We start from the raw sequence: 10,338 nt of genomic DNA on the forward strand, positions 1-10,338 counted from the left end.
CAGAACCCCAGGCCTCCCCCAAGATCTGCCGAGTAACAAGCATCCCTGTGGTTCGCTTGCAAAGTCAAGCCTAAGAAGTGAGGCCTAACCAAACCCCAGGGAGAGAAGAGGACGCCTAGAGTAACCAGGCAAGTCTGCCCAAGCTCTAGAGGCCTGTCCAGACAAGAAGCAAAGTTTTACTGACTATCACTTTCAGTGTATCTGCTAAGGGACCCTCTGAGGGCTACCATCTTTTCTGACCGGCACAGCCACAGTAAGGAAGCCCGGGCCCTCTCCTCGGGGCCACTTCATTGCCGTCAGTCGCACGGCCCGCAGCTGTGGAAGCTTGGGCCAGCATCAGGAGAGGGCCACAGCCAACAGCTCTTCTGTCCTCGTGGGCTGTCTAAAATCAGGAGAGACAGCAGTCTCATGTGAATATTCTCTGTGGCAGAACTACCAGCCTGTGGGCAGTGTGACAGAAAATGTCTAATGCTCAACTCTGTCAACAGCTTTGAGAAAGAGTGCATAAGGTTTTAAAAGTAATTGACTCATCCAAGTACTTCAAACCCAAGTTGTACACATAGAATATGGTACCGTTGACTCTCGTTGTACGAGAGTCCCAATGCAAGAAACAAGGCTGCCAAGGGCTGGTGCAGAGTGGGTGTCTGTGCCAGGAAGGGCTGGGAAGGGAAGAATGCACTGGGGGTTCTGGAGGCAGGCAGAGCCCAGGGGAGGGAAGCGAAGGGTCAGGAAGGACCCAGAGCCCCTCCCCCTCAGGGCGTGCACCTGTGTGTCCTGGCACCTGAACTGGCAGAAAATGTATAGCCGATGACATTTCTCTACAAACGATCCCTCTTCCAAAGACCCAAGCTGAAATAAAGCCTGGCACCAGGGCAGGAAAGGAAAGGAAAGGACTGGGAAGCTACTTCAGTGTGGGACAAGGGAGGGCCACCAATGTGGACAGCCGCAGGGGAGATGCTGACAGAGGTGCCAAGATCAGTGACGTCACCATAACGGCCACCAACCCACGAAGATGTGCCGTTTCCACATGCCAGGCCTTGGGAAAACAGGTTCATGCTCAGCTGAGCAGTGAGAAGTAGCCCTAGTATTACAGCCGCTTCTAGTCTCCTACCACCCCAGCCAAAGTCAGGAGAAGACAGCTGATGCACAGCCAGACCAGATCAAACAACCGAGGGTTTGCTGCCACCAGGACAAAGGTACAAAGCTCAGATTTTGCAGAGATAGGGGGCCTTGTGGGTTCTGCTCACAAATGTAACGTTGTTCCCTTTCAGGAAGCTAACCAGGATGCATGCATCTCTCTTAGGAACTACAGCTATAAATGCAAAATGCATTTAATCTGTCAAACGGCGCTGCTCTGCCAATACACAGAAAGTACGAAATGGGGTCACTTGAGTGGCATTCTTCAAAGGAGCCTGCGGAGAATGGCCAAGGTCCCCTCTCCCACCCCGGTCTTTGTCCTGAACGCCACTCCTGCCATTTGATGTGTCTGTTAGGGGACCCAGACACTGTGGTACCAGACAGAACAGGATGCCACAGGGCCAATGAAAGCTCCTTCCTTCCACTCAAGCCTCTTCCTCCCCTTGCTGGTCCTATTCCCCAAGAATGCTCTGTAATTCAGTAAGCTCTTACCAGGAAACCTCAAGTATGCTGGAAACTGGAGTTCACATAGGTGCCCAGCAGAGGTCTTCACTTCAGCATCAGCCAGGGCCGGATCTCCCACCGCACAGAGACAGAGACTTCCAGGATCTGCGGGCTGTCCTTAGCTCCACTCCTCGCAGTGAGGAACTACTGTTCCTTTTGATCTAGTAAGGGGAAAAGTAAGGACATTCTAAGGGTGCTAGAGTGCAAAACTGTAGAAAATTGCAGTGTGCACAAGCACCACCCACCACACACACACACTTTGAGGAGGTGATATAACTGGAGGATTGGGTACTTTATAACTCCATTATCTAAACGTGCAATGTGACAGATACTCGTAACTTCTGCTATGCAGAAATGAACATGGTGAGCAAGTGTCTTGTCAGTCTCCTGCACCCAAGCAAGCAGCTTCTTCGTGGCAATGAGCATTCAGCAGGCTCTAAGACCAGAGTCTGCTCCTATACCGTCCACGGCACCGCATCCTGAAAGCATCCCAGAAACCAGGCCCTGCACCCACACCCCAAGAGAACCTCACCCCCAGAAAGACAGTGTGACCCCGAGAAGATCCCCTGAGAGAAGGATCAGGAAGACTCCACCATTTGAAGCAGAGGGTGTGGTGGTATGATGAAAACACTTACTTTTATCTTTCCTCCAAGGGGTACTCCTGGGAAGGCAAGAGGTGATCTTCACACAAACGTTCTTCTGTTTAAGATGCTTTAAGAGCATGTTGCCGTGATCACCTTGGGCAGTTTCATCAACACATTCTCAAGTGTGAAAATAAAGTGGAGATGGTGTCTCTAGCAAAGAGGGTAGGGGGCCGATGAACAATGCACAAGAAACACAGCTGTCTTTAAAACGTGCAGATTATCAGTATCAGTTCAGAAGCATTCTCTGTTCCACTCTGGATTAGACATTTAATATGTGATCAGTAATTCCCGCAGCAACCCCTCAGGGCAGATGAATCATCTCAAGCTTACAGATAAGGAAACAGGAGAAAACCATTAACTCCATTTCCCAAAGTTGCAGATGCCATCTCAAAATAAAAAGGGAAAGGGAAAAGACTCGGGTGTCTGCGTTTCCCTCTGTGGCCTCCCACCAGCGTTCTTCGTATTCTTAACTCAAGGAAGACATGTACGTCTGGGTGGGAGGTGGTGACAGACAGACCCTGCTCAGCGCGTTTCTGCTGTAGGAGGGAGATGTGTCATCTGGTGCCCATCCTGACCCCCACAGGTCCGTTTCCAACCAACCAGCAAGCCGCCATCTACCCTTCCCAGCTGCTTTACGAGTGTGTTGCCGTTTGGAGAAAACCACTGTGGTCAGAAAACAGCATAGCTACGTTTGCAAAAGCATCCCAGCACGTGCTTTGTAAATTTATTCTCCTTGACTTCTTCTCCGTTGCGTTATTTAAAATCGATGTATCTTCCCAGCACCATCTTTGTTAAAGTTTTGTGAAAGAAAACCTATGGCGGGGATCTACTCGGAAGGAAGTCTGAATTCTCCCTCAGGCCTCAAGGCTGCGCGCGTAGCCGCTCTGCAGGGGCGGGGGCGCCACAGAAAACCCGGGGAGCCGCCGGCGACCCCGGCCGGTCCTGCCAGAATCAGCTGCGGGGCCGCCAGGGCCCGGCTGTGAATCCCAATCTTGGGCCGGAGGCTGGTGCCTCGAGACAGGACTCCGGGGTCCCCGCCGACTGTCGGTGCCCTTCCTCGGGTCCGCGAGGAAGGCGCAGACTCCCCTGGAGACCCGGGGCCCAGGCCCGGCGTGGAGGAAGCGCCGGGGAGCTGTCCATGGTGGCGCCGCGCCTGGGCACCGGAGCCGCGGGCTCCGCCCGTGGGCGCGCCTGCGAGGGCGCCCCGGGCCGCGGGGTGGAGGTGGAGGGGGCGCCGCGGGGTGGCGGTGGAGGGGGCGCCCCGGGCCGCGGGGTGGAGGTGGAGGGGGCGCCGCGGGGTGGCGGTGGAGGGGGCGCCGCGGGGTGGAGGTGGAGGGGGCGCCCCGGGCCGCGGGGTGGAGGTGGAGGGGGCGCCGCGGGGTGGAGGTGGAGGGGGCGCCCCGGGCCGCGGGGATGGGGGTGGGGGTGGAGGGGGCGCCCGGGCCGCGGGAATGGGGGTGGGGGTGGAGGGGGCGCCCGGGCCGCGGGGATGGAGGTGGGGGTGGAGGGGGCGCCCCGGGCCGCGGGGACTGGGGTGGAGGGGGCGCCCGGGCCGCGGGGATGGGGGTGCCGGTGGAGGGAGCTTCCCAGGCCGCGTCCGGCTCGCCAGGCCTGGCGCGCTCGTCCACAGGCCGGGCTTGGAAGGAGCTCTCACCTGTGGGCAGCGCCGGCCGCTCAGAGCGCGGCTCGGAGCCTCGGCCCCAGCTGCTGGCCGGGAGCGGACGCCGCGGTGTCGGACTCGGGAGCCCCGCGCGTCCCGGCCCTCGTGCCGCGCCGCGGGCCGGACCCCGGGATCCCCGCCTTTCCTCTTGCGGCCGATCTCGGTCCAGGTGTCGGCACACGGCCTCCTCCACGGCCGCGGGCGCCGGGCCGGCCCGGAGAACCGCGCGGACACGCCGCGGGCGCGCACGGAGACGGCGTGCGGGGCGCCGACCTGTTGCCGGGCGCACGCCCGCGGATGGCCGAGCCCCCGGGCTCCGCACCGAGCGCTGCCCCGGGCAAGTCCCTCCCCCGCCCCGCGGGCCAGCCTCGCGGAGGGCCGGGGCCGGCGCCGCGGACCGGCTCCGCCTCAGCGCGCCCCGCACCTGGCGCGTGGGGAGACCGCGGCCCCAGCCCCGCCAGAGGCCGGGGACAGGGCTGTGCGTCCTTCCACAGACGCGCGGGCGGACGGACGGACACGCGGGAGCGCACGGAGGGGACCGAGTCCCCGCGCCGGGCGGCGGCGCCGGGCCGACCTCCTCCCTCCCGTCCGGGCCCGTCGTCCGCGCAGCCCCGGCCCGGCCCGGCCCTCTTACCTCGGGGTCCGGGCGGGTGGCCGGGCCGCAGCCCGTCGCGTCCGGGAGGCCGGGTGCAGCTGCCCGCGCCGGGCTCGTCCGCCGGGCTCCGGGCTCCGGGCTCCGCTCGCGCTCGCTCGGGGCCGCCGGCCGCGGCCGCCGCTCTTTATAGCCGCTGGCTCCGCCCCGCCCGGAGCCCCGCGCCGGCGCCGCGCCGAGCGCCCGCCTGGCCCCCCGCGGGACCCGGGCGGGCTCTGGCGGCCGCTCCCGGAGACGCAGACCCGAGCGGGGGCGGCCGCGGCCGCCAGACGAGGGCGCTGGAGCCCGGACGGCGGGCGGCTGAGCGGCGGCCCCGGGCCGGGCCTGGCCGGGCCCCGCGGGCGGGCGTCCCACCGCGCCGGCCGGGCCGAGGCGGAGAGAAGCCGCGGGCCAGGGACCCCGCGCAGCGTCTCCGCATCTTTTTTTTTTTTTTTTAACTTTTGAGGGTAAAACCGGTGTGGAGAGGCCGGGCCTCGGGTCTGACTCGGGGCTCTCACGCCGAGACCTTGATCTGAGCGCGGGTGTCGACTCGGCCCTCGCGCGAGCGCGGCCAAGTGGCTCGTGGGAGCCTCAGTCTCTACACTCGGCGAGGTCAGGGAAAGCTGGACTCAGCACAGCGCGTTCTCAGCGGAGAGGCCCCGGGAGGAGCGGGGCGCGGCGGGGCAGCGGGCCCAGGAGAGCGGGGCGCGGCGGCGGGGCGGCGGGCCCAGGAGGAGCGGGGCGCGGCGGCGGGGCAGCGGGCCCAGGAGAGCGGGGCGCGGCGGCGGGGCGGCGGGCAGCGGGCCCAGGGCCTGGCCGGAGAGGCCCCGAACCGCCGGCCCGCCGGCCCCTGTTTGGGCCTCGGGGGTGGTCTGGGGCTCTGGTTCGTCGTGGGGTTTGATTTTGGCACAGCAAGGGCTTGCGGCCAGTCCTCCATCCAGCCCCCTTGGCGCGTCCTGGCCCGCGGCCTCCGCTCGCCCAGGCCTCGGGCGCACGCCTCGCCCTGCCAGCCCCGCGAAGCGTCTCCGCCCCGCCAGGCACGGGTCCGGTCTCCTGTCTGCGCTCGGGGCCGGGTCATGGCCACAGGAGCTTCGGGAGTCTTTTCCACATCCCTGGGTTGGAGCAGAAACCTTCGCTCTCTTGGCTAAACTAAGGAAGTCCAGCATTCCACCGCATTTTCTAGAAAGCTAGACTTGATCTTAGCTAGAGAAAAATGATCAAGTTCTCCAACCCTTTCCTAAATGATCAGGATCTCGAACCCTTTCCTATCTTCCTTGGAACAATGGGCTGGGTCGGCAAGATTCTCTCCCCAGCAAAACTAAATGGACTCTACCCAAAACGGTGTCTTCACTTAGTCCTCACACCGTGGTTTCCCGCGGAGCTCCAGACCCCAGACCCGGAGACATCGGTGGGTGGCGCTGGCATTGGCTGCGCGGGTCCCTCCTCCCCCGTATCCGCAGAGACCCCCGGCTGCGCGGGCACCGCAGCCCCCGAGGAAGGTGAAGGCTGCTGCGGGGGGAGGCCCGGTTCCCACCTCCGAACCGCCCGGCGCACCCCTCTGGCGTCCAGCTCTGTGACCGCAGCCCAATGCTTGGGGGAAAGAGCCGTGCCAGAGACTCCCAAGCAGGCTCCTCACCTCTGAAACCAGCGCCAGCCAGATCTCCACCCGGCACTCGCGGTGGACGGCGTGTGCCCATGTGTCTTTCTGGAAGAATACAGGCATACCTAACGTCTTTACCACCCAGGCTTCCCTAAATCCAAGGGCTTATCAGTGCAGGGGCAGGAACTGTTCAGAATCAGACACGTGCACGCGCGCACACAGACACACGCATGCACACACGCACACACACGCGGGCACACACACACGCAGGCACATACATGCACACACACGCGGGCACACACAGACACACGCATGCACATACACACGCGGGCACACGCGCGCGCACACAGACACAGACACACGCAGGCACACAGACACAGACACACGCATACACACACGCGGGCACACTCGCGGGCACACACACATGCACACACACGCGGGCACACAGACATGCACACACACGCGCGCGGGCACACACACACGCAGGCACATACATGCACACACGCGGGCACACACAGACACACGCATGCACATCCACACGCGGGCACACACGCGCGCACACAGACACAGACACACGCAGGCGCACACACACACACAGACACAGACACACGCATACACACATACGCGGGCACACTCGCGGGCACACACAGACACAGACATGCACACACACGTGCGCGGGCACACACACGCATGCACACACACACGCAGGCACACACACACGGGCACACAGACACACAGACACAGACACACGCATACACACACACGCGGGCACACACACACAGACACAGACAAATGCATGCACACACGCGCGGGCACACACACACAGACACAGACACATGCACACACACGCGCACGGGCACACACACGCATGCACACACACACGCAGGCACACACACAGACACAGACAAATGCATGCACACACACGCGCGGGCACACACACGTGGGCACACACACGCAGGCACACACACGCGGGCACACACACGGGCACATACATACGCAGGCACACACGCGGGCACACACACGCGGGCACACACGCGCGGGCACACACACAGACACAACACATGCATGCACACACACGCGGGCACACACACGTGGGCACACACGCGCGGGCACACACACGCGCGGGCACACACACGCGGGCACACACGCGCGGGCACACACGCGCGGGCACACACGCGCGCGGGCACACACACACATGCACACACGCGCGGGCACACACGCGCGGGCACACACGCGCGCAGGCACACACGCACACAGAGTCTCCAGAGAGAGGAGACCGGCCTCACCCTCCTTACTCAGCCGGGCACTGCCTCCGACACTGCCCTTACAGACAGGACCTGCGCGCCCACTGCGCACGAGCTGGCCCTGCCGGGCGTTTCTGGCTGGCGAGCCCAGCGCCGCGTCTGAGAGCTCAAGGATCTCCAACTCCACCTGCTGACGCAGCGGCCGGCCCTCCATCTTCCACGCTCTCTGCTGCGGTGAAGTTTGACCCCACACTGCATGCTTCAGACCGGGTTTCCCCAGAAACACCCTGGGAGGGAGGGCCGAGAAGAAACGGGGACACCATGATCCTGGGCCGAGGCCTCAAGGTTCAGGCAGAAAAGCAGCCACCAAACCTCCAGGCAGAAAAGCAGCCACCAAACCTCCCCACGCCGGGGGAGGCTCCCAGAGGAGCGCATCCCAGCCTCGCCGCCAGAGGGCGGCCGTGGGCGCCGAGCTGCCGCGCACCGCGGACATTCCCCAGGCTGGCCTGGCTCCTGCCTGGCCGGTGTGGGGTCCGGCCCAGCGGCTAGGGTGGCCAGGGCCCGCGAGTCCTGTCTCCTGGGAGTGAGCGGCGCCGGGTGCCACCTCGTAGGCACTGCAGACGTGGACTTCTTATTGTTGGACACACACACACACACACACACCTGCAAGGTCTTACAGTGCAGGGACGGAGCTGTTCAGAATCCCCACCTCCTGCCCCCACTCCCGCAGTCTCCCGGGAGGACAGTGTGGCCTGGCATGGGCAACCTGCGCCTCCTCCACGAGTCCTCCCAGCGGGGCGCCACCCTCCAGCCCCACCCTTACACCGTGAAAGGACCTGCGTGTGCGTGCGTGTGCGTGCGTGTGCACCAATATCTAAAATGTCCATGGGTGCATGATGTGTGTATGCTTTTATATAGTTTCTTTTTCCTAATTACAAAAATGCTGTTTATTTTCTATTAAAAAACAGAAGCCAGGCGTGCTCACACCCGTAACCTTAGCTACTCAGGAGGCTGAGATCTGAGGATCATGGTTCAAAGCCAGCCTGGGCAAGAAAGTCCATGAGACTCTTATCTCCAATAAACCACAAGAAAACTGGAAGTGGCGCTGTGGCTCAAAGTGGGAGAGCGCTAGCCTTGAGCAAAAAGAGCTCAGGGACAGTGCCTGGGCCTTGACTTGAAGCCCCATGACCAACAAAAGTTAAAATTAAAAAAAAAAATGAACAAAGGAGAAAGTCCTATACATCTTAGTACAATATATGCCTATTGCCAAAAGCTCTAGAATATAGACAAGCATACAGGAAACATAATTTCCACTCAAAGATTGTTTGGATAGTTTCTGTTACAGTACATAGCCAAACATTTGTCTCTGTGTATTGTTACATGGATAGAGACAGAAATAACACAAAAATGAAGTACTCCACAAATGGCTTGAACCAGAGAGCATGGTCTGGGAGCATAGGGGCCCTGTCCTCCAGTCACAATCCAAACATTTTATTTGTTTGTGCACCGTTGATAATTTAGGCTGATGCTTAGTTTGGCTATTATGAATATTGCAGCAATAACTGTGGTGTGCCGTTATATATATATAGTTTCAGGAGCACTACAACTAGATCTTTTTAAATAGCTGCCTACTCCTCCAGGGTATGGTTGCAGCATTACTTAAATAGCACTTGCTACTAGGCATTTAGGCTCTTTCCTTAAAAAAACAATTACAAATAGGATTGCAATGTCTAACCTGGTACTATCATTTTACACATTCCTAGCTATTGGATAGGTTCTGGGAGTAGAGTTACTGAGCCAAACGTTATGCGCATTTTCATAAATCCTGTCAAGCCCTCACATCTTGCACTGATTTTCGCTCTCACCAGTGATGCATTTGGGAATCTGTTCTCCTCCCTCACTGCCCCTCCTAGGAAAGGTGGTGTCAGATCTTTGAATTTTTGCCAGTCCGAATGGGTTGGGTATTTGATGGGTATTTGAGAGTAGAATTAATTTGCGTTTCTTCATTTGTGGGCAAGTTGAGCGTCTTTTCAAAGGTTCGTGAACCTTTCAGTCTTCTACTGCACGTGTCTTTCTAGGAAACACTTGTGGTGTGTGTGTCTGCGGTGCACACACAGCCACTGCAGCCTCTGGCAGACACCGGAGGAAGTGCTCCAGGTGGACGGCTCCTAAAGAGTGCTTACTTTCTCTGAGAGCGAAGATACTTTCTCTATTTCGAAGCAGTGATAACCACTGAACCCTCCAGTTTTCAAAGGCTACAAGAGAACAATGATTTTAATTAGGATTTGAGGGTTTCTTCTTAACCTGTGATTAAAAACCCATCCCAGCTTGTATTACTTGCTCTGCTTAATCTCAGCGAACTATAGAGTGATAACTGGTGGAACTAATGCAAATATGGTCACAATACCTGCTTTAAGTGTTACTGACAAGCCCTTCCTTCAATATTTATGCAATTATTTTCACACGTGTCTACTCTCTGAAAAGGTTTCAGGTAGCCACTTGATTTTCCTTACTTGGAAGAAAGCCTTAGCACAGAGGAGCGTCTCCATGTATTGGTAAACTCAGGATGGACCTGCTGCAGGTGTGGTGGCTTCCCGGCGAGGAAGCCGAGCCACAAGCCTGGCCGTACCTGGGTCCCACAGGCATCTCAGCGCAGGGCCCCCGTCTGGGAAAGCTCCAGCCGCCATCCGTGGAGTGAAAGGGCCTTGCCACCCTAGTCCCTGTCATTTTTGCCCAAGGTTTCCCGGTGACATTGCTGTACCTTGGTTGGCACTAGTAAACACACTGAACTGTGGGAGGCGAAGTGGGTGTTGCAAGGGTCACGCACCACCAGTGCAACCGGAAGCCAGGTCTTGGGATCCTCACTTGGCTGCTGGCTACCCGGGCCCAGCCGCTGTGAGTCTCCCCGGCCGTCACTC

The 10,338-nt window shown here is 59.8% G+C and overlaps 1 protein-coding gene across 4 annotated transcripts in view; it reads right to left on the reverse strand.

Moving 5' to 3' along the window:
- The window catches only part of Cemip (cell migration inducing hyaluronidase 1), a 107,208-nt gene extending 102,536 nt beyond the window's left edge, over positions 1-4,672 (reverse strand). The window contains exons 1-2 of one of the 4 annotated variants that reach the window (XM_070011499.1): positions 4,580-4,590; positions 1,630-1,802 (exon numbers count right to left, since the gene is read on the reverse strand). The gene's annotated coding sequence lies outside the window, so the exon portion shown is untranslated. Of the gene's footprint in view, positions 1-1,629; positions 1,803-2,276; positions 3,405-3,939; positions 3,998-4,579 lie in introns of those variants that run through there. The other 3 variants (XM_070011498.1, XM_070011500.1, XM_070011502.1) reach the window with 3 other exon arrangements.
- Positions 4,673-10,338: the final 5,666 nt, after the last annotated feature.

The sequence above is a fragment of the Dipodomys merriami genome, unplaced genomic scaffold (assembly GCF_024711535.1).
Source record: "Dipodomys merriami isolate MVZ:Mamm:240054 unplaced genomic scaffold, mDipMer1.0.p SCAF_823, whole genome shotgun sequence".
Lineage (NCBI taxonomy): Eukaryota > Metazoa > Chordata > Mammalia > Rodentia > Heteromyidae > Dipodomys > Dipodomys merriami.